A 19404-nucleotide genomic window follows, 5' to 3' on the forward strand; every position below is an offset into this window, starting at 1 on the left:
GCCTTATACTTGTGTTTTAACTTTGCTTTATGATCGAATACAGCTGCCATTGTGGAAAGACACGACTCGTGTGTGCCCCTCCACAGCGTGCTCATGACGAGCTCGTGCAACTGTGTCTCACACTCTCCAGTGGAGATGTTAACATTACCAAAGAGCAATCAAATAAAGAGAGAGGAGGAGACTTAGAGGAACGGTTATGATCGAAAAGTAGTATCGAAAAGTTTGGGCTACACCCCCATAGCCTAAAGTTCAAATGAAGGAAAGATGGTAATCTTCTTCTTAGTTTACCTGAAGCCAAGAGAAAAAAAATAAACCCTGAAAAATAGTAACTAGGACTCAAGATAGCAGACGACACTTGCACCTTGGCCTCCCTTCTCTCCACAGACCAAGGCTGCACAGAGTGCTCTGCAAACCAGTGTAGGGAAACAAGAATTGTGCATTACAGGTCTACGAATAGAAAAATGAAATTGAGTACAAACACTTAGAAAATTTTATAGCAGCCTGGCATTGCCTGATCAGATTGATTTTTTAAAAGATTCTATTTATTTATTTATATATTTATTTATTTATTTGAAAGAGAGAGAGAGAGAGCAAGAGAATGTACAGAGGAGAGAAAGGGACAAGCAGACTCTGCACTGAGCTTAGAGCCCGACGTGGGGCTCCATCTTAGGACCCTGAGATCAGGACCTGAGCTGAAAACAAGAGTCTGCCACTTAACTGACTGAGCCACCGAGGCACCCCAATCAGATTGATTTTTTTTTTTTTAAATTTATTTATTTATGATAGTCAGAGAGAGAGAGAGAGGCAGAGACACAGGCAGAGGGAGAAGCAGGCTCCATGCACCGGGAGCCCGATATGGGATTCGATCCCGAGTCTCCAGGATCGCGCCCTGGGCCAAAGGCAGGCGCCAAACCGCTGCGCCACCCAGGGATCCCTAGATTGATTTTTATCACATTTTTCTGGCAGTTCCTTTTTATTTTACCAAAAGTATTGGTCCAAAATTATTTGGGGGGAAGTGAGTTAGAGACAAACAGGGCTAGGCAGGGCTAGCTAGGGGCCCATGGAAGCAGGTTCACAAAAATCCCAAAAATGCTGAGCTGTAAGGAAACCAGAGATAAAGGACAAGCCAAACCACCCTGCCCTAGGTGTGGGTGGGTGTGACCACAGGTGTGACCTGCCCTAGGTCTTTTTATGACCATCATCTGTGACCACCAAAGAACAACCAGACCCCAAAGAAGAAGTAAGCCATTAAAGATGTGATCACCAGTCCTAACTCAAACCAAGACAGCACAAGAAGCTCAAGGCCACAAGTTTCCCAGTCAGCTCCCAATAAAGGACTGCCACTACAAGCCCCCCATGGCAACCCTGCTGGGACCCCTCTCACTCCTGAGCGCTTTCTCTGTATCTTTGCTTAATAAACTTCTATTGCTTTACTCACTCTCCTGTGTCTGCGAGATTCATTGTTCGACCCCATGAGACAAGAACCAAGCTCTCCCATACCAAAAGGATTGGTCCTTCACTGGGATCATTTGAGAAGCTCTGCCTAGTCTCCACTGAGAAGAGGTTCAAAGGTATCAGGGCTCATCAAATGTGATGGTAGGAGAGCCCCAACCTGCCTTCATGGTCTTCAGAGCTCCCTAGGAACACTCTTCCTAAAGACTGAGGAACTAGTTTGCTGAACTCGACTCAGTAAGAATTGAGAAAAACCTCTGCCATTAGAAGGGAGCAGCATTTTGAGGATATTTCAGTGCTTATCAATCAACTGTTTCCATTTTTCTTCATGGGTATGTAAGTCTGAGTCCTAGAGAGAGACAAGGCTGCAAGAACTGATTTTCTTTTTTTTTTTTCTTCAAGATCTTATTTATCTATTCATGAGAGACACACAGAGAGGCAGAGACACAGGCAGAGGGAGAAGCAGGCTCCTCACAGGGGCCCGATGTGGGACTTCATTCCCAGACCTGGGATCACACCCTTAGCCGACGGCAGATTCAACGGCTGAGCCGCCCAGGCGTCCCAAGAAATGATTTTTCCTAAATGTAGTGAAGCATCAGGCTTCCCACTAACAAGCAGCACTAACTAGAGACTCCCTCTAACCGCAGATAAAACAAGGAAGAGGCATTGCATTCCTGTCACAGACCTCAGTTTGCTCATTTTGCTCATGATAACTGCCCAGTTTAAACAGGAGGTGGAGGGTGCATCTGGCTGGCTCAACATAGAGCATGAGACTCTTGATCTTGGGGTCATGAGTTTGAGCCCCACGTTGGGCACAGAGCTTCCTTGTAGAGCAGGGACAGAAACCCTGGGAGGTTAACGTACAACTGAGAGCATGAGTGGGAAGGAGATCACTTAACAACTGCTGCAGTAACCAGTGAAGTGAACTTGTTCACGAGCAAGGAATGCCAGTAAAATCAAGAGTGGTTGTATGTGTGTGCAGCAGGAGGGTGCAAGCACAAATGTCTGTGAGGTGTGTAGGCGTCTGTAGAGCTTGCAGTCACAAGGGAGTGCAAAACTCCTAAAAATCTGAGCTATCGCTGTGAACACATGGAGTGGGTAGAGGAAGAGAACCCCCATAAGTCACTGAGAAGTAGCAAAGGAGTCATCAGAGAAACAAGGGAAAAGGCAAGAGAGTGGTGTCATGGAAACCAGGAGGGTATCGATACGGAGCACAGAGAAGGAAAAGAAGTGTCTGCGGTTTGTCCCAACCCAGGCAGAAGCAGGATGGCAAAGAGCTAGAACAGATGGAAATCCAGCCTGACCTTGCTGAGGGGGTGGAAGCCCGGAGCCTCACTCTGTGGAATGTAGAGCTAGCCTGGCATGGGAGGCTCACTGGTGGGAAGCCTCCTTTAAGATGACTTGTGTCTGGGGGCACCTGGGCAGCTCAGTAGGTTGAGCATCCAACTCTTGATTTCAGCTGACGTCTTGATCTCAGGGTTGTGAGTTCAAGCCCCACACTGGGCTGCATGCGGGGCATGGAGACAGACTACTAAAAAAAAAAAAAAGAAAGAAAGATGACTTATTGCTGTAAGCAGTGGGACAAGGCCCAAAAGGTGCCCCTCACAGCCCCCAGCCCCTGCCTGTTGAATGTTTTTCAGGAAATCTAGCCCAGCGCTGTGCTGTAGAACTCAGCAGGGACAGAAACACCCTAGACCGTGTTGTCCAATATGAGAGCCACTAGCTACGCGTGGCCATGGAGACCTTCATTGTGGCTAGAGAAACTAAGGAAAATGGATTTCTAATTCAATTTAATGTTAATTCAAATAGCTGGAGAGTCGGGACACCTGGGTGGCTCAGTGGTTGAGCGTCTGCCTTCAGTTCAGGGTGTGATCCCCGATCCGGGGATCTAGTCCCACATCAGGCTCCCTGAAAGGAGCCTACTTCTTCCTCCGTCTGGTCTCTGCCTCTCTCTTTGTGTCTCTTATGAATAAATCAATAAAATCTTTTTAAAAATCAATTTAAAAAAATAGCTGGAGTGAGTAGTGACTGTCATATTGGATAGCACAGGTTTAGACTAATAATCCCTTCCATCCATCCCATCTATGTTCCTCCCCAGGTGCCCACACTGTGCTGCCTGGGGCCTCAGGGAGGAGGGGATCTAGATGGAAGAGTGAGAGGTATAGAGGAGAAAGACCAGTGAACACGCAAGCCCAGAACTGGCCTAATTCGGGCTGGGTTGGCCCAGGCTGGGCAGTACAAATCCCATGGCATGGGCTTCCAGCTGCCCATCTTGCTGAGTGACCCCTGGCAAGGCCACGTTCTGGGTCTGGAGCTGACTCAGCAGACAGCTTCTTGGGCCCTGCTTGAGACCCAACCTCGCCTCCCACAAAAGAAAAAAAAAAAGATCAAATGTGATAAGCAACTACTGAATTTAACAAAACTGAGGTCACTGGTGGTGATTTTGCTGAAATCAATTTTGATAAGTATGTTTGGTTACAAGCCCCACTATATAGATGGGGGATAAATAAGAAATAAGGAAGTAGAAACACTAAGTGTAGATTACGTTCTTTCAAATCAGTTGATAGCTCAGGGAAGAAGAGATGGGTATAGGATAAAGGCAAATGAGGGCTTTTTTCTTTATAGGAGAGATTTAAGCCTATCTATACGTTGAGGGGAATGAACCATAGAGGAAAAGTAATAAAATGAGCAATCAAGAGAGTGAGATGTCTGTCACTGAGGGTGCAGAGAGGGGAGGGATCTTAGCATAGAGGTACTAACCACAGAGAAAGAAAAAAGAGGTGCAGATCAGTGAAGATGCAGAATGGTTTATAAGGTGTATCCGTTTCCTATTGATGTGTAATAAGTTACCACAAATGTAGCAACTTAAAACAACACACAGTTATTCCCTCACAGTTCTGCAGGTCAGAAGTCTGACATGATGTGGTTGGGATCTCTGGTCAGCCTCCAGGGTGGTATCAGGATGTCAGGGAGATCACGGTTCTCATACGGGGCTTGAGGGACTTTTCCAAGACTGTCACTTTGTTGGCACAACTCAGTTCCTAGCAGAAGTTCCCACTGTCTGGCTGGGTATCTGCTGGGGCTACTCTCAACACCTAGAGATCTCCTGTCATTCCATGCCATATGGAACCCATAGGCAGTTTACAACACAGATACTTGCTTTCTTGCAGACCAGACGGAGCATGTCTCTCTGATCTTCCCTTCTGTGACTAGCCAGAGAAAATGTTCTGCTTTTCAAGGTCTCTCCTGATTAGGTTAGGCTCACCAAGGATAATCTCCTTTTTTTTTTTTTTTTTTTTTTTTTTTACGTAGGCTCCATGCCCAGCACAGAACTTGAGCTCACGACTCTGAGCTCACAACTCTGAGATCAAGAGTTGGACCTGAGCCATCCAGGTGCACCCATAATCTCCTTGTCTTAAAGTCAACTGATTAGGGACCCTAAATACATCTACAAAATCCCTTTTGCTATTGTCAGAGACAAGAACTGGAGAGGGAAGGACATTAATGCTATTCAAACTATTGCAATAGATCCAAAGATCAGAGTATTTCAGAAGGTGGTTTTGCCTTCGAGTTTCATAAAGAGGAGTAAACAGGTTGTAGATGGAGTGATTTACAGTTAAACTTGTTTTGGAAGCAGGGAAAATCTCAGTCAGGTAGCTGAACAGATATTTCCCTTCCCTGTGAGTAGCTAATGTCAGGGCTCTCCAGAAAAACAGAACCAATAGCATAGAGAGAGAGAGAGAGAGTGGGAGAGAGAAATAAAAGGACAAGAGGAGGTTCATTACAGGAATGGGCTCACACAATTATGGAAGCCAAGAAGACCCACAGTCTGCCATCTGCAATCTGGAACCAAGAAAGCTGGTGATATAATTCAGTCTGGGTCTAAAGACTTTAGGACGAAAGGGATGATGATGTAAAAGCTGACCTGAGTCCAAAAGCCTGAGAAGCAGGAGCTGTGATATCTGAGGACAGAAGGATCTCTCACCTCAAGCAGAGAGCTGATTCACTCTTCTTTCTTCTTTTTGTTCTATTGTGCCCTCAAAGGCTTGGGTGACTCCCACCTACCCAGCCCACCCACTGTTTTACTCAGTTCACCAATTCAAACACCAATCTTTTCTGGAAACACTCTCACAGACAAACAGATAACAGTTTGTCTGAGCTATATGAGCATTTTAGCCCATTCAGGTTGACATGTAAAATTCACCAGCATGTCAGTTTCTGGGAAAAACAATTCAAATCTTAGCTAATCAATCATGAGACCAAGAACAAGACCTAGGAGGGTCTTTTTGGCTTCCTCAGCAAGTTCATGAAAAGAGAAAGGTATGTTTTTGGCCTTGTCACAAATAAATAGAAGAGTTATCCACTAGTCTTATAGGGGTATTGAGAGTATTGAGAAAGATTGGACAGTGGGCCCCTGGGTGGCTCAGCCAATTAAGCATCAAAGCATCTTTGACTCAGGTCATGGTCCTGGGATCCTGGGATAGAGCCCTGCGTCAGGCTCCCTGCTCAGTGGGGAGCCTGCTTCTCCCTCCTCCTGCTCTGTCTGCCACTCCCCAGCTCATGCTCTCTCTCTCTCACTCTCTCCCTTTGTCAAATAAATAAATGAAATCTTAAAAAGAAAGAAAGAAAGAAAGAAAGAGTGGATAGTGAGTCTTATCTAAGTTATATGGAGAAGGGTATTTCTTTGCTCTAAGCCCTTTCCTGGAACATAAAAGATTAGTGTTGGGGGAGGAGTGGAGGTCTTATCTCTTGCTGTTGCCCAAGGGCACAAGGCTCAGGTGAAGCTCAACATTGTCAGTCTTTTGTTCAAGATGAACGAATATCAGTTTTTGCCAAACAGCTCAGAAGTGTGAATAAATTCCTAAGTGGAGACAAGTAGGGTCCAAGAAACAATCTCCTAAGATCTCTTTTTGGTACTGTTTCTATAAAATCAATTGAACCATTTATGGAGAGGTCATGGAAAAGGTCAATTGTTTTAAAGTCCTGGACATCAGATATCTTTTATTTATTTTTATTTTTATTTTTATTATTTATTATTTTTATTTTTTTAAATTTTTATTTATTTATGATAGTCACAGAGAGAGAGAGAGAGAGAGAGAGAGAGAGGCAGAGACATAGGCAGAGGGAGAAGCAGGCTCCATGCACCGGGAGCCCGACGTGGGATTCGATCCCGGGTCTCCAGGATCGCGCCCTGGGCCAAAGGCAGGCGCCAAACCGCTGCGCCACCCAGGGATCCCTATTTATTTTTATTTTTATTTATTTTTATCAGATATCTCTTAAAGAGGAATGTCTGGGATGAAAAAATTAACATTAATGTAAAAGTCCGTACTAAAGTAAATAGCCTCAGGAGTTAAACCCAAGGTTAAATCAGTCTAGTGGCTTCCAAGAAGTTGGTGGAATACCACTTACTAAGTTCTGTGAAGCTAAGGTGTTGATAATCTTGATAATGTTGTCCACAGCTTTGGTTACCTCTCATGTAAGGACAGGCATCACTCAGTATCCTGCCAAGCTTCCTCATTGGCCTAAACATTGACTTGTCCAGGGAAAAATCCAGCTCTGCATGGTCTTTATGGTGATAAGTCCTTGAGCCCTTCAAGGTTTAAATGAAGTCACTTGGGCTTTAGGTCAAGGGCTTCTTCAGCTCCTGGAGGGAACGGCCTTTGCAGCCCACGAAGGGGGTGTGGGAGGTCAGCTTTCAGTTCTTGAAGACACTGAGTCAGGCAGGAGGGAGAAAGTTTTGAAGACTTAGTTTAGAGAGTCATAGCCAGATACCAAAGGAATCTGGCACAGCTGAACCTTTGGTAAGTGTTAATGATCTCTGTGCAAGGTAATAGGATCCATCCAGTCCAATTTGAGGGCAGGTACCCAAACCGGTTTTTCCACCAGCAGTGGGATCAAGCCTTGCATCCCAGCTCCCTGTTCAGTGGGGAGTCTGCTTCTACCTCTCCCTCTGCTTGCTGCTCCACCTACTTCCTACTTGTTCTCTCTCTCTCTCTAATAGATAAATAAAATTAGAAAAAAAAAGGGGAGGGGAGAACACCAGGTAGCTTAGTGGTTAAGTGTCTGCCTTCAGCCCAGGGCCTGATTCTGGAGTCCCAGGATCAAGTCCCACATCAGGCTCCCTGCATGGAGTCTGCTTCTCCCTCTGCTTATGTCTCTGTCCCTCCCCCCACCCCCACCCCTGCGTCTCTCTTTCATGAATAAATAAATAAAATCTTAAAAAAAAAATCTCTATCAAAGAAGACAGTCTGCGTATCAATTATGTGCAGTTTACAAAGTGTGACAAAAGCATAAAGACAATGAATAGGGCTAGAGTCTATAAACTCCAACTATTGCCAACTTGGGGCTAGGGTTGGAAGCCTGGGCTAGAGTTTTCCACCAACACGCATTTCTCTCTACAATCATTCTCCTTTTTTAGCAGTGTGTGTGGGGGGTATCATTCTCCTTTTAATCAAAGATAATCACAAAGAGGGGCGGCTGGGTAACTCAGTTGGTTAAGCCTCTGTGTTTGGCTCTGGTAGTGATCCCAGGATCCTAGGCTGCAGCCCAGCAGCTGGCTCCTTGGTCAGCAGGGAGTCTCTTTCTCTCTCTCTCCCTCTCCCTTTGCCCCTCCCCACTGCTTATTCTACTTCTCTTTCCCTAATCTATAAATAAAATCTTTTTAAAAAATGATAACCACAAAGATTATTCTTGATCCTAAAATAAAATTGGTCTTATCATTTATATAGGCAGTTAATATAATAAGTTTTGATATAGTACCTTTTCAGTTTGTTTTGCTGAAAGGTTAATGAGATGTCAGATTGTATTTTAAAAGCCTCTCGAGGGATCCCTGGGTGGCGCAGCGGTTTGGCGCCTGCCTTTGGCCCAGGGTGCGATCCTGGAGACCCGGGATCGAATCCCACATCAGGCTCCCGGTGCATGGAGCCTGCTTCTCCCTCTGCGTATGTCTCTGCCTCTCTCTCTCTCTCTCTCTCTCTGTGACTATCATAAATAAATAAAAATTAAAAAAATAAAAATAAAAAAATAAATAAAAGCCTCTCGAACCAAGCTGAGATCTTGCCGTCAGATTTCCTCTGTGGTAACTGTAAGTTCAAGTAAACTCAGATTCCCTTAATTCTCCTAAGGTTCCTAGACCTCATGGAAGTGGCCTTCATTACTCACCCTGTAAACCAGGTACCAGTCTAGTCTTCCTAAGCATGCTTGGCAAGCATAAGTGTCATAAAATTAACCACAGTTCCTTTGAAGTGGTCATACTCTAATTAAATGTTCATTATTCCCAGATAGGACATTCCAAACAAGGCCTCGATGGCATAACCACTGTTTTCCATGAAGTCCTGTTAACAAAAATGAAAAACTCTTATTGAAATTGCGCAAATACTATATTGTCATGAAAATAAGAATACTCAATAAGAGTCTTCAAATTCTGGAAGGGTCAAGTAGAATGAAAAAGATGAATGTTTCTGTTTACAAAAGAAGGGTTTCCTAAATTATTCTGAGTTATAGAGAGCTTAAGAAGAAAGAGAAAGGGGTTCCTTATACCCCGAAATTATGACATTAATTTTTTTAAATCTTTTTATTTATTTATTCATGAGAGACACAGAGAAAGAGGCAGAGACACAGGCAGAGGGAGAAGCAGGCTCCTCACAGGAAGCCCGATGAAGGACTTGATCTCAGGACCCCAGGATCACGCCCTGGGCCAAAGGTTCAGCTAAACCGCTGAACCACCCAGGCTGACCCCCAAAGGAATTTTTATGTTATAGTAGACTTACAGGATCCTGGGGGTTGGGCTAAGATTGTCTTTTGCTTTTACCAAAGTATCAACATCCAGGCAGTTGAGTCCCTAGAGGAATGTCACTCTGCCTGTTTCAAGGACTTGTCAATGGGCTTTGGTAGTAAGGACATTTAATAATTTTTCTTCTGCCTTTGTTTCCCACATCCTAGATGACAAAAGATTAAAAATGGCTACAGTTAACTTATTACTGATAGTTTTCAGAAGGAAAAGATCTGATGGTTCATTACAAGAGTAATGAACCTGTCAAAGAAAGCTATTTCTAGGGATGCCTGGGTGGCTAAGCAGTTGAGTGTCTGCCTTGGGCTTAGGGCGTGATCCTGGAGTCCTGGGATCGAGTTCCGCATCAGGTTCCCTCCACGGAGTCTGCTTCTCTCTCTGCCTATCTCTGTACCTTTTTCTCTGTGTGTCTCTCATGAATAAATTAATAAAATCTTTAAAAAAATAAATAAAAATAAAAAAGAAAGCTGTTTCTATGACATGCAAAACAAATTAAGTAATCCAAAAAAGGTTTAAACAAAATTTCTATAAACATGATGGTTAATTTTATTTTCAAGAAGAGTGTGGGGCACCTGGCTGGCTCAGTTAGACGAGCACACAACTCTTGATCTCAAGGTCACTTTGGATATAGAGATTACTAAAAAAAATAAATAAATAACTTAAAAAAAGAGTGAATACTACATTTACTTTACTAAAATGAATGAAAATAATCTTTATAGAGAAAAAAATTCTTCAGATTTAACATATAATATCCTGAGACATAACATACCATGGATATACCAAATATACAGTTAGGCTGTACCAAGAATATATCAATTTATCAAGTAAAGAAATTCAGTAAGAATGGACTAAGTCCTAAAAGAGAGAGAGAGAGAGGGAGAGAGAGAGTCCTAAACATTTGTCTATTCATAAAACTCCATAGGTAAGTGATATGAATCTGCAGATTAAAACTTTTGGACTAGAAGATGCTGGATCCAAATTAAAGGAATAAAGTCATGACCAATTTAACATTTCAAAAAATGACTGAAATTATTACTGTATTCATTGTACTTTAGTTGCTGAATATCAAGCAAAGTAGCACATGGACTCTGATAAACAGGAACATACCATAGACAATGGAAATATTGATAAATCTCTAGGAACTTCTCAAATAGCATACAATTTTTTTCTAAGATTTTATTTTTAATTGATCTCTACACCCAACATGGGGCTCAAACTTATAATCCCTAGATCAAGAGTCACATACTCTACTAACTAAGCTGGCTAGGAGCCCCTCAAAACACACTATTTCTGAAATATTTATATTAACATTTTACCCATATAAATGTAGCCTAGGGAAAGTTAAGCATTTCTTCGGATTTGAGAACTCTTCCCATGAAACTCATCAATAGTAACATATCAAGTAAGCCTATTTCTAGAAACTCTCTTTTTATAAGATGAACAAATTCTTTGGGATTTTTTTCAGAGGCCCTTTGGGAAATATGTTTTAGGTGCAAAGCATATCATTTAGGATTTGTTGTTGGGAAGGCAAAAATATCAAAAGTTGTCAGGAGATTTTAACACTTGTTTAAAGAGCATCACACATTACTGCGAAATGCTTGGCTACCTATCTAACCAAAATGGCAATAAAAGATTTTTAAAGTATGCATAGGAGATAATTACAATTGTAAAAAAACCTTAGTGCTTTCAACAGTGGGAAGATTTTGTTCTCTTAAATAATCAAGAACATGATTAAATCAACATACAGCAGGAAAAAATTCTTTTTTTTTTTTTTAAGCAGGAAAAAATTCTAATAAGATATGGAATCTTTGTTATACAGGCAAATTACTCAAAAAGTAAAGAAAAATCTCTTATAATCTCTCACTAAATAAACCAGGCAAATAATACAAGAAGACTGTCATTTTAACAGATAGAAAACTAACTTCTAGTTTTACATCAGTATTTGTTACTAAAATACTAAATACTAAAACTCCTGGATAAACCTTTTTTTTTTTTTTTTTAGATTTTAATTTATTTGAGAGAGACTTGAGAGAGAGAGAACACGAGCAGGGGTAGGGCAGAGGGACAAGCAGACTCTGTGATCAGAGAGCCAAACAGGGCACTCCACACAGGGCTCAATCCCAGGACCCCAAGATCTTGACTTGAGCTGAAGTCAGACACCCAATCAACTGAGCCGCTCATATGCCCCTGATAATCTTTTAAATAAAGCTCTTAAGCTTTATCCAGCTTTGACCACCACAATTAAAACTTCCTTTCTGAGAACCTTCTATGATTTTCTAGATCCACTCAGATTTTTTCCTATACTTTCTTCCTTCTCATTATGGTACAGTTGTACTACTTTGGCACAAAATTACTCTCTTTTTGCTTAACAAAAACTCATCCCGCAAGCCTTGCATACAAAGTTGTTCCTGTCACTATTGCTGATAGAGACTCATTCACATGTATTGATTATAACTTTAAACCACAGTCACTTCTATGTTACAGAGAAAACTAAGAACTTAAGAGAATTTTGACTGTAATACATTAGTATTTTTAGCAGGCCAACAGAGTATATGAATATACATCTTATAACTTTTTATAGCCATACACATCCCAAAGCCGCAAAAATGAACACATTCATTAACAGATCCAAATATATGGCCTGTCTGTATCATATAAAGATGAGAGGCAAAAAGTACATAAAAATTTTATGAGCTAAATGTTTCAGTATCCTATCCTACTTAGAAATGATCCAGGCATCTAATGAATATCCATTACCTTAATTTAGCAACAGTCCTAGAGTTTAAGTTATCTAAAGATCTTGGAAATTATTTTCAAACTGACATACTACAAACCTTAGTACTGTTGAAATAAAGTTTGCCAGAATGATGAGTCAATTTGGTTAAACACAATTTACATTTTTTATAATCTTAAACGTCTAGCAGATGTAATGCTAGCTTATTTGATCAGTAAATCTACACAAGTCTAGGAAAAGCATACCCAATTAGAATAAAAGCATAAGCTCATCCTATACTTATTGCTAATAACTAAAAAAAATAGGTGTTTTTTATTAAAACAATAATAAACTAGTTTCATTTGTCAAAAATTTCCCTAAAAAATAAGAATCAAAAGTTTTAAACTATTTGAATTAGTTTATACATACATTGAAATTATAAAGGATCAATTTTCTTAATTTATGGGAATTTTAAAAATATATTTACATTATATTATATAAATACATTTATAATATATTTAATATTATAAATATTATACAAATATATAATATATTTAATATAATATAAATATATTTAAATAAAATTATATTTTAAAATTATATATCAATCCAAACAGTAGGCTTCTAAGAGATTTTATAATTTAATTTGGTAATACCATGAAAGAAGGAAAATATTACACACTCACAGACACATAAATATATATATAGACCAAAATAGACAGTTAGAGCTTCAATTTAGAAATTGTATCCATGGGGGGATGCCTGGGTGGCCCAGGTGGTTGAGCATCTGTCTTTGGCTCAGGTCATGATCCTGGGGTCCCGGGATCCAGTCCTGCATCAGGCTCCCTGCAGGGAGCCTGCCTCTCCCTCTGCCTATGTCTCTATCTCTCTCTGTGTCTCTCATAAATAAATGAATAAAATCTTCAAAAAAAAATTATATCCAGAGGCAGCTGGGTAGCTTTGTCAGTTGAATGTCTGACTCTTGATTTTGGCGCAGGTCATGCTCTCAGGGTCCTGGGGCTGACCCCAGGCTCCCAAGTGGGGTCCCATGTCCAACTCCATGCTGGGCACAGGGTGGGTTTGAGATTCTCTCTGCCCCTCTCCCCGACTCATGTGCATTCTCTCTCTCTCTCCTCTCTCTTCTCTCTCTCTCTTAAATAAATAAATAAATAAATAAATAAATAAATAAATAAATAAATAGGGGTGCCTGCATGGCTTAGTGGTTGAGCGTCTGCCTTCCACTTAGGTCAAAGCCACATCAGGCTTTCTGCTCAGCAGGGAGTCTGCTTCTCCCTCTCCCTTTGCCTGCTGCCGCAGCCACCCTGCTGTGGTGTCTCTCATGCTCTCTCTCTTTCTCTCTCTCTCAAATAAATAAATAAATAAATAAATAAATAAATAAATAAATAAAGTCTTTTTTAAACATTGCAGCCAAGCAGTAATACAAAACTCATTGGCTCATCTAAAAGAGGGGTTCTGTTCCTATTGGACACAAATTCTTAACTGATTTGAGTTTAAAATAGACAAAAGAGATACAGAAAAGAATAATAAACCCAATTATCTGCTATTTTAAACCAGAGAGATGAGATTTCTAAAAATCATCTAAATCACCTATGGTGATCATCAAAAGATCAGACCATTAAACCAAAAGTAGCTAGCACCAGAAACAGAGCCAGTATGCAAAAACAATACAAATCAAATCCTTACTGTACCACACTGATGGACAGGGGTCTATAATACAGGACCAAAAGTTGGACTCACTGTCAGATCCCTGGGCGGCCAGTCATGAGTGAGGCCAACACAAAGCGCCTGAGGAGTCCTCCTTGCCTGGGTGGAGCAAAGAGGGATTGAACGTGAGGCCCAATCCTACCTGATTCATTGCACCACACTGTCCAATTCCGACACTGGACAAGTAAGGGTATTAATTTTATTCAAGGAGAATAAATTTAGGGAGAACATTAGGAAGAACCTTGAAGATCCAAAGATCAGAGTGTCTGAGGAGGTGGTTTCGGCTTAAAGTTTCACAGAGAGATGCTATGACCTGAGTGTTTGAGCTCCCCCACCCCCACCAAATTCATATGTTAAAGTCCTTTTTTTTTTTTTTTAAGATTTGATTTATTCATGAGAGAGACAAAGACATAGGCAGAAGGAGAGGCAGGCTCCCTATGGGGAGCCCAATATGGGACTTGATCCCAGGACCCCAGGATCACACCCGGGGCCAAAGGCAGATGCTCAACCACTGAGCCACCCTGGCATCCCCATATGTTGAAATCCTAATGCCCAGTGTGATGATACTGGGGTGGAGCCTTTGGAAGATGCATGGGATTAGGATGCATGTGGATGGAGTCCACATGCATGGGATTAGGGCTTTTACAAAAAAAGACATCCCAGTACTCCCTAGTCCCTTCTGTTGGGGGAGGATAGAGTTACCAGGTGCAATCTGTGAATCAAAAGGTACCTAATTTGCTACCTCGTTGACCTTGTACTTCCCAGCCTCCAGAACTGTGAGTAAAACTTTCTCTTGTTTATAAGCCATCCGGGCTATGGTATTTTGTCATAGCAGCCTGAACTGATTAAAACAAGGTTTTAACCAAGGAGCATATGGAGTGCTTTCTACTTGGAGTTGTTTTGCAAGTGGGGAAAGTCTCACTTGCTTAGCTGAACAAGAAATGTTTTTCTCTGCGGACAGCTAGTTTCAGGCAGACAGATACTTCTAAACTCAGCTAATCAATCATGAGACAGAGAATGGAAATTAGATGTTCTGAGTCTGCCCACATCCTCAGATTCATGTAAAAGGGTTTGTTACAGATAAACAGTGGAGACATCTGTGAGTCTAATGAGAACCATGAACAAGTTGGACAGCAGATCTTATTTAAGTCTAAAAAAAGTGGTTGTCTGCGGTAAGCTATTTCTCAGAACATAAAAGGGTAAAGGAATTTTGGAAAACAAAAGTTGGGGGATTTCTTAAGCATCACTGTTTTCCAGGCATAAGTAAAAGTTTGATGCTGTTGCTATATGATGCAACATAGTCATGGGTGTGACACCAGGGGTGGAGATCATGGGGGCCACCTAAGAATTCTGCTTACCACAGGGGTAGCGCAAGAAGCTGACAAAGGTGCCGAGAAAGTTGTCTAAGAACTTCAGTTTCCTCTTTCAGGTGTGTGTGTGAGGGGAAGGGTATAAGAGGGGGGAGGTAGAGGAGTTTGCAAAGGTTTAAAGTGACTATTGTGGAACATAAAGAGACACTAAAACTAATTTTTTTAAAATTTTTTTGTTGTTTTTTTTAAAGATTTTATTTATTCATGAGAGACGCAGAGAGGGAGAGAGAGAGAGAGGCAGAAACACAGGCAGAGGGTGAAGGAAGCTTCCTGCAAGGAACCCGATGTGGGACTCGATCCCAGATCTTGGGATCATGCCCTGAACCAAAGGCAGATGCTCAACCACTGAGCCACCTAGGCGTCCCTAAAACTCATCTTTTTAAAAAATATTTTATTTATTTATTCATGAGAGACACACAGAGAGAGAGAGAGAGGCAGAGACACAGGCAGAGGGAGAAGCAGGCTCCATGCTGGGAGCCTGATGTGGGACTTAATCCCTGGTCCTCAAAATCACACCTGAAGGCTCGCTAAACCCCTCAGTCACTGGGGCTGTCCCCTAAAACTCATTTTTTTTTTTTTTAAAAAGGTGTTCAGGGATCCCTGGGTGGCGCAGCGGTTTAGCACCTGCCTTTGGCCCAGGGCGCGATCCTGGAGCCTCGGGATCGAATCCCACGTCGGGCTCCCGGTGCATGGAGCCTGCTTCTCCCTCTGCCTGTGTCTCTGCCTCTCTCTCTCTGTGTGACTATCATAAATAAATAAATAAATAATTTAAAAAAATAAAAAAGGTGTTTAGTTCTGTTAATTTTAACACATGTGTAGTCTTGTGTAACTACCTGCAATCAGGACACAGGACAGCTCTAACTCCCCTCAAAATTGCCCTATGCTACTCCTTTATAGTCAAAATTTCTCCCCACCCAAATGAAAATTGGGCAGCCACTCTGGAAAACGGTATGGAGTTTCCTCAAAAAGTTAAAAACAGAACTACCCAGAGACGCCTGGATGGCTCAGCAGTTCAGCATCTGCCTTTGGCTTAGGGCCTGGTCCCAGATTTCCGGGATCGAGTCCCACATCGGGCTTCTTCATGGAGCCTGCTTCTCTTCCTTCTGCCTGTGTCTCTGCCCCCCTCTCTCTCTGTGTCTCTCATGAATAAATAAATAAAATCTTAAAAAAAAAATTAGAACTACCCTAAGACTGAGCAATTGCATTATTAGGTATTGATCCAAAGGATACAAAAGTAGTGATTTTAAGTGGCACATGCACCCCAATATTTATAGCAGCAATGTCCACAATAGTCAAACCATGGAAAGAGCCCGGGTGTCTATCAATGGATGAATGGATAAAGAAGATGTAGTATATACATATATATATATGTATGTATATATATTCTGTATATATTATGTATATATAATGGCTATTTATTACTCAGCCATCAAAAAGAATGAAATCTTCCCATTTGCAAAGATGTGGTTGGAACTAGAGTGTATTATGCTAAACAAAATAAATCAGAGAAATACAAGTACCATGATTTCTCTCATAAGTGGAATTTAAGAAACAAAAGTGATGAACATAGGTGAACAGAAGGAAAAAATAAAATAGGAAAAAAAACAGAGAGGGAGACAAACCATGAGAGACCCTTAACTAAGAGAACAAACAGGGTTGCTGGAGGGGAGGGGGGTGGGCGAGGGTAACTGAGTGATGGACATTAAGGAGGGCATGTGATGTGATGAGCACTGGGGATTATATGTGACTAATGAATCTCTGAACTCTGTCCCTGAAACTAATAATACACTATAAGTTAAGTAATTGAATTTAAAGAAAATAAAATTTTTTAAAAAGGAGAGCATTTCTTGTGATGAGCACTGGGTGTTATATGCAACTGATGAATCACTAAATTCTACCCCAAAATTAATAATACACTATGTGTTAACTATCTTGAATTTAAATAAAACCAAAGAAATAGCTGTCAAAAAAAAAAAGAAAAAAGAAATAACTGTCAAAAAAATTCTCCCCACCTCTAACCTTTGACAACCACTAGTTCCTATTGCTTGGTCCCTATAATTTTGTCTTTTCTGGGATCCCTGGGTGGCGCAGCGGTTTGGCGCCTGCCTTTGGCCCAGGGCGCGATCCTGGAGACCCGGGATCGAATCCCACATCGGGCTCCCGGTGCATGGAGCCTGCTTCTCCCTCTGCCTATGTCTCTGCCTCTCTCTCTTTCTCTCTCTGTGACTATCATAAATAAATAAAAATTTTAAAAAAAAAAAAAATTTTGTCTTTTCTTAGATGTTATATGATAGGGTCATACAATCGTCCAGTGTATGGATGTACCCTTTCAAAAACATTTGGGTTGTTTCTAGGTTTGAGCAATTATGAATCATGTCGCTGTCAACATTGGTGCACAGGACTTTGTGTGAATATAATCTTTCAATTCTCTTAAGTAAATAAATACCTAGGAGCAGGATTGCTGGGTCATATAAGTGTACGTTTAACTTTATAGGAAATGGCAAAACTGTTTTCCAGAGTAGCTCTATGGTATTGTATTACCACCAACAACGGATGATAGTTTTCTGCTTTATGTCTTTAACAGCACTCACTATTGTCAATTTTTCTGTTTGTTTAGCCATTCTGATAGGAACATACTGGTATCTTATTGCAGTTTTATTTTTTTAAGGCTTTGGGGTTTTGTTTTGTCTTAAAGATTTTATTTATTTATTTGTGAGAGACATAGAGAGACCCAGAGAGAGAGAGGCAGTGACAGGGGATGCAAGCTCCATGCAGGGAGCCCAATATGGAACTCGATCCCAGGACTTTGGGATCACTCCCCAAGCCGAAGGCAGACACTCAACCACTGCACCACCCAGGTGTCCCTAAGATTTTGTTCTTAAGTAATCTCTACACTCCACATGAGGTTCAAACTTACAGCTCTGAGATCAAGAGTCACACGCCCTACCGACTGAACCAGCCAGGCGCCCCTGTATCCTGGGTGTTTTCATTGCTATGTTATGAGACAGCCCTATCAAAATCCACTGGAGAAGGTTAGGTTTTTCTTTGTTTTGTTTTAGTTGTTCTAGTTAGGTTCAGGCCAAAAGTCTTCGCCTGCCATCTGTGAGCCACGGTTTCCATGTAATTTCAGTTTTCAGACTCTTGCAGTAGTAGTATTTGGATCTGGTCTATGTGTTATCCCAGAGATTCAAGGAGTCTGGGTGGTGGTCTACAGCATAGACTAGTATTCAAAACCTGTGGGCTTTCAGGGCACCTGGATGACTCAGTGGTTGAGCGTCTGCCTTTGGTTCAAGGCATGATCCCAGGCTCCTGGGATTGAGTCCCATATTGGGCTCCCCATGGGGAGCCTACTTTTCCCTCTGCCTATGCCTATGCCTCTGCCTCTCTGTGTCTCTCATGAATAAATAAATAAAATACTTAAAAAACAAAAAAAATGTTTGATCTTCTATTTCAGGTTAGTTTCACACATAAGTGCCTCAGGGTGATCCCAGAAGTTTTAAACACAAATCTATAAAATTTCCTTCTTGAGCTCTCTCCTATCCAAAATCTCTACAACATTCTCTGGCTCCCAGGCTTCCTTTTTCTGATCCTCCTTCCAGGAATGCCCGGCTCTCAGTGTTCCTATGCTGCCAGACATCTCCCACCACTGGATCTACCTTCAAGGCAAGGCAGGAAGCTCAGCTGCTGATGCAGCCAACTGCCTACAGAGAGGTACAGCTCTGAAGACCTGCAAAACTAGTGGAGGAAAAGAAAAACCAGTATTTATCCTCCATCCTCTGCATTTTTCAGGGGTACCTCTTCTCATTCTTCTTATTAGAGAGAGAAATTTTTTTATTGGCTGTGCCTGTTGCAATGTTCCAGAATTTAGGTTGCCTTGAGACTAAAACCAAGGGATGATAGAGGGAAAAAAATATGAGACTCATCATTTTGTTGGTCTTTAAATATTGATTTCCTCCCATATTTGTCCACTATTATTTATTTTTCAGAGTCCTCAGTTGGTTGCTTTACATACACTCTCCAGGGGTTTTCTTGTAGTTATTAGAAGAAATAGTGTAGAGTATGCTTATGCCATTTAACCAGAGCAGAGGGACGCCTGGGTGGCTTAGTAGTTGAGCACCTGCCTTCAGCTCAGGGCGTGATCCCAAAGTCTGGGGATGGAGTCCCACGTCGGGCTCCCTGCATGGAGCCTGTTTCTCCATCTGCCTGTGTCTCTGCCTCTCTCTCTCTCTGTGTGTGTCTCTCATGAATAAATAAATAAAACCTTAAAAAAAATAAGTAAAATCTTAAAACTACAGCGAAAACCAGACCTGGACCCTGTACCTTTTGTAATAGTTCTAGAAATCTTGATATGTTGA

This window comes from Canis lupus, chromosome 8, assembly GCF_048164855.1.
Source record: "Canis lupus baileyi chromosome 8, mCanLup2.hap1, whole genome shotgun sequence".
NCBI classification, from domain to species: domain Eukaryota; kingdom Metazoa; phylum Chordata; class Mammalia; order Carnivora; family Canidae; genus Canis; species Canis lupus.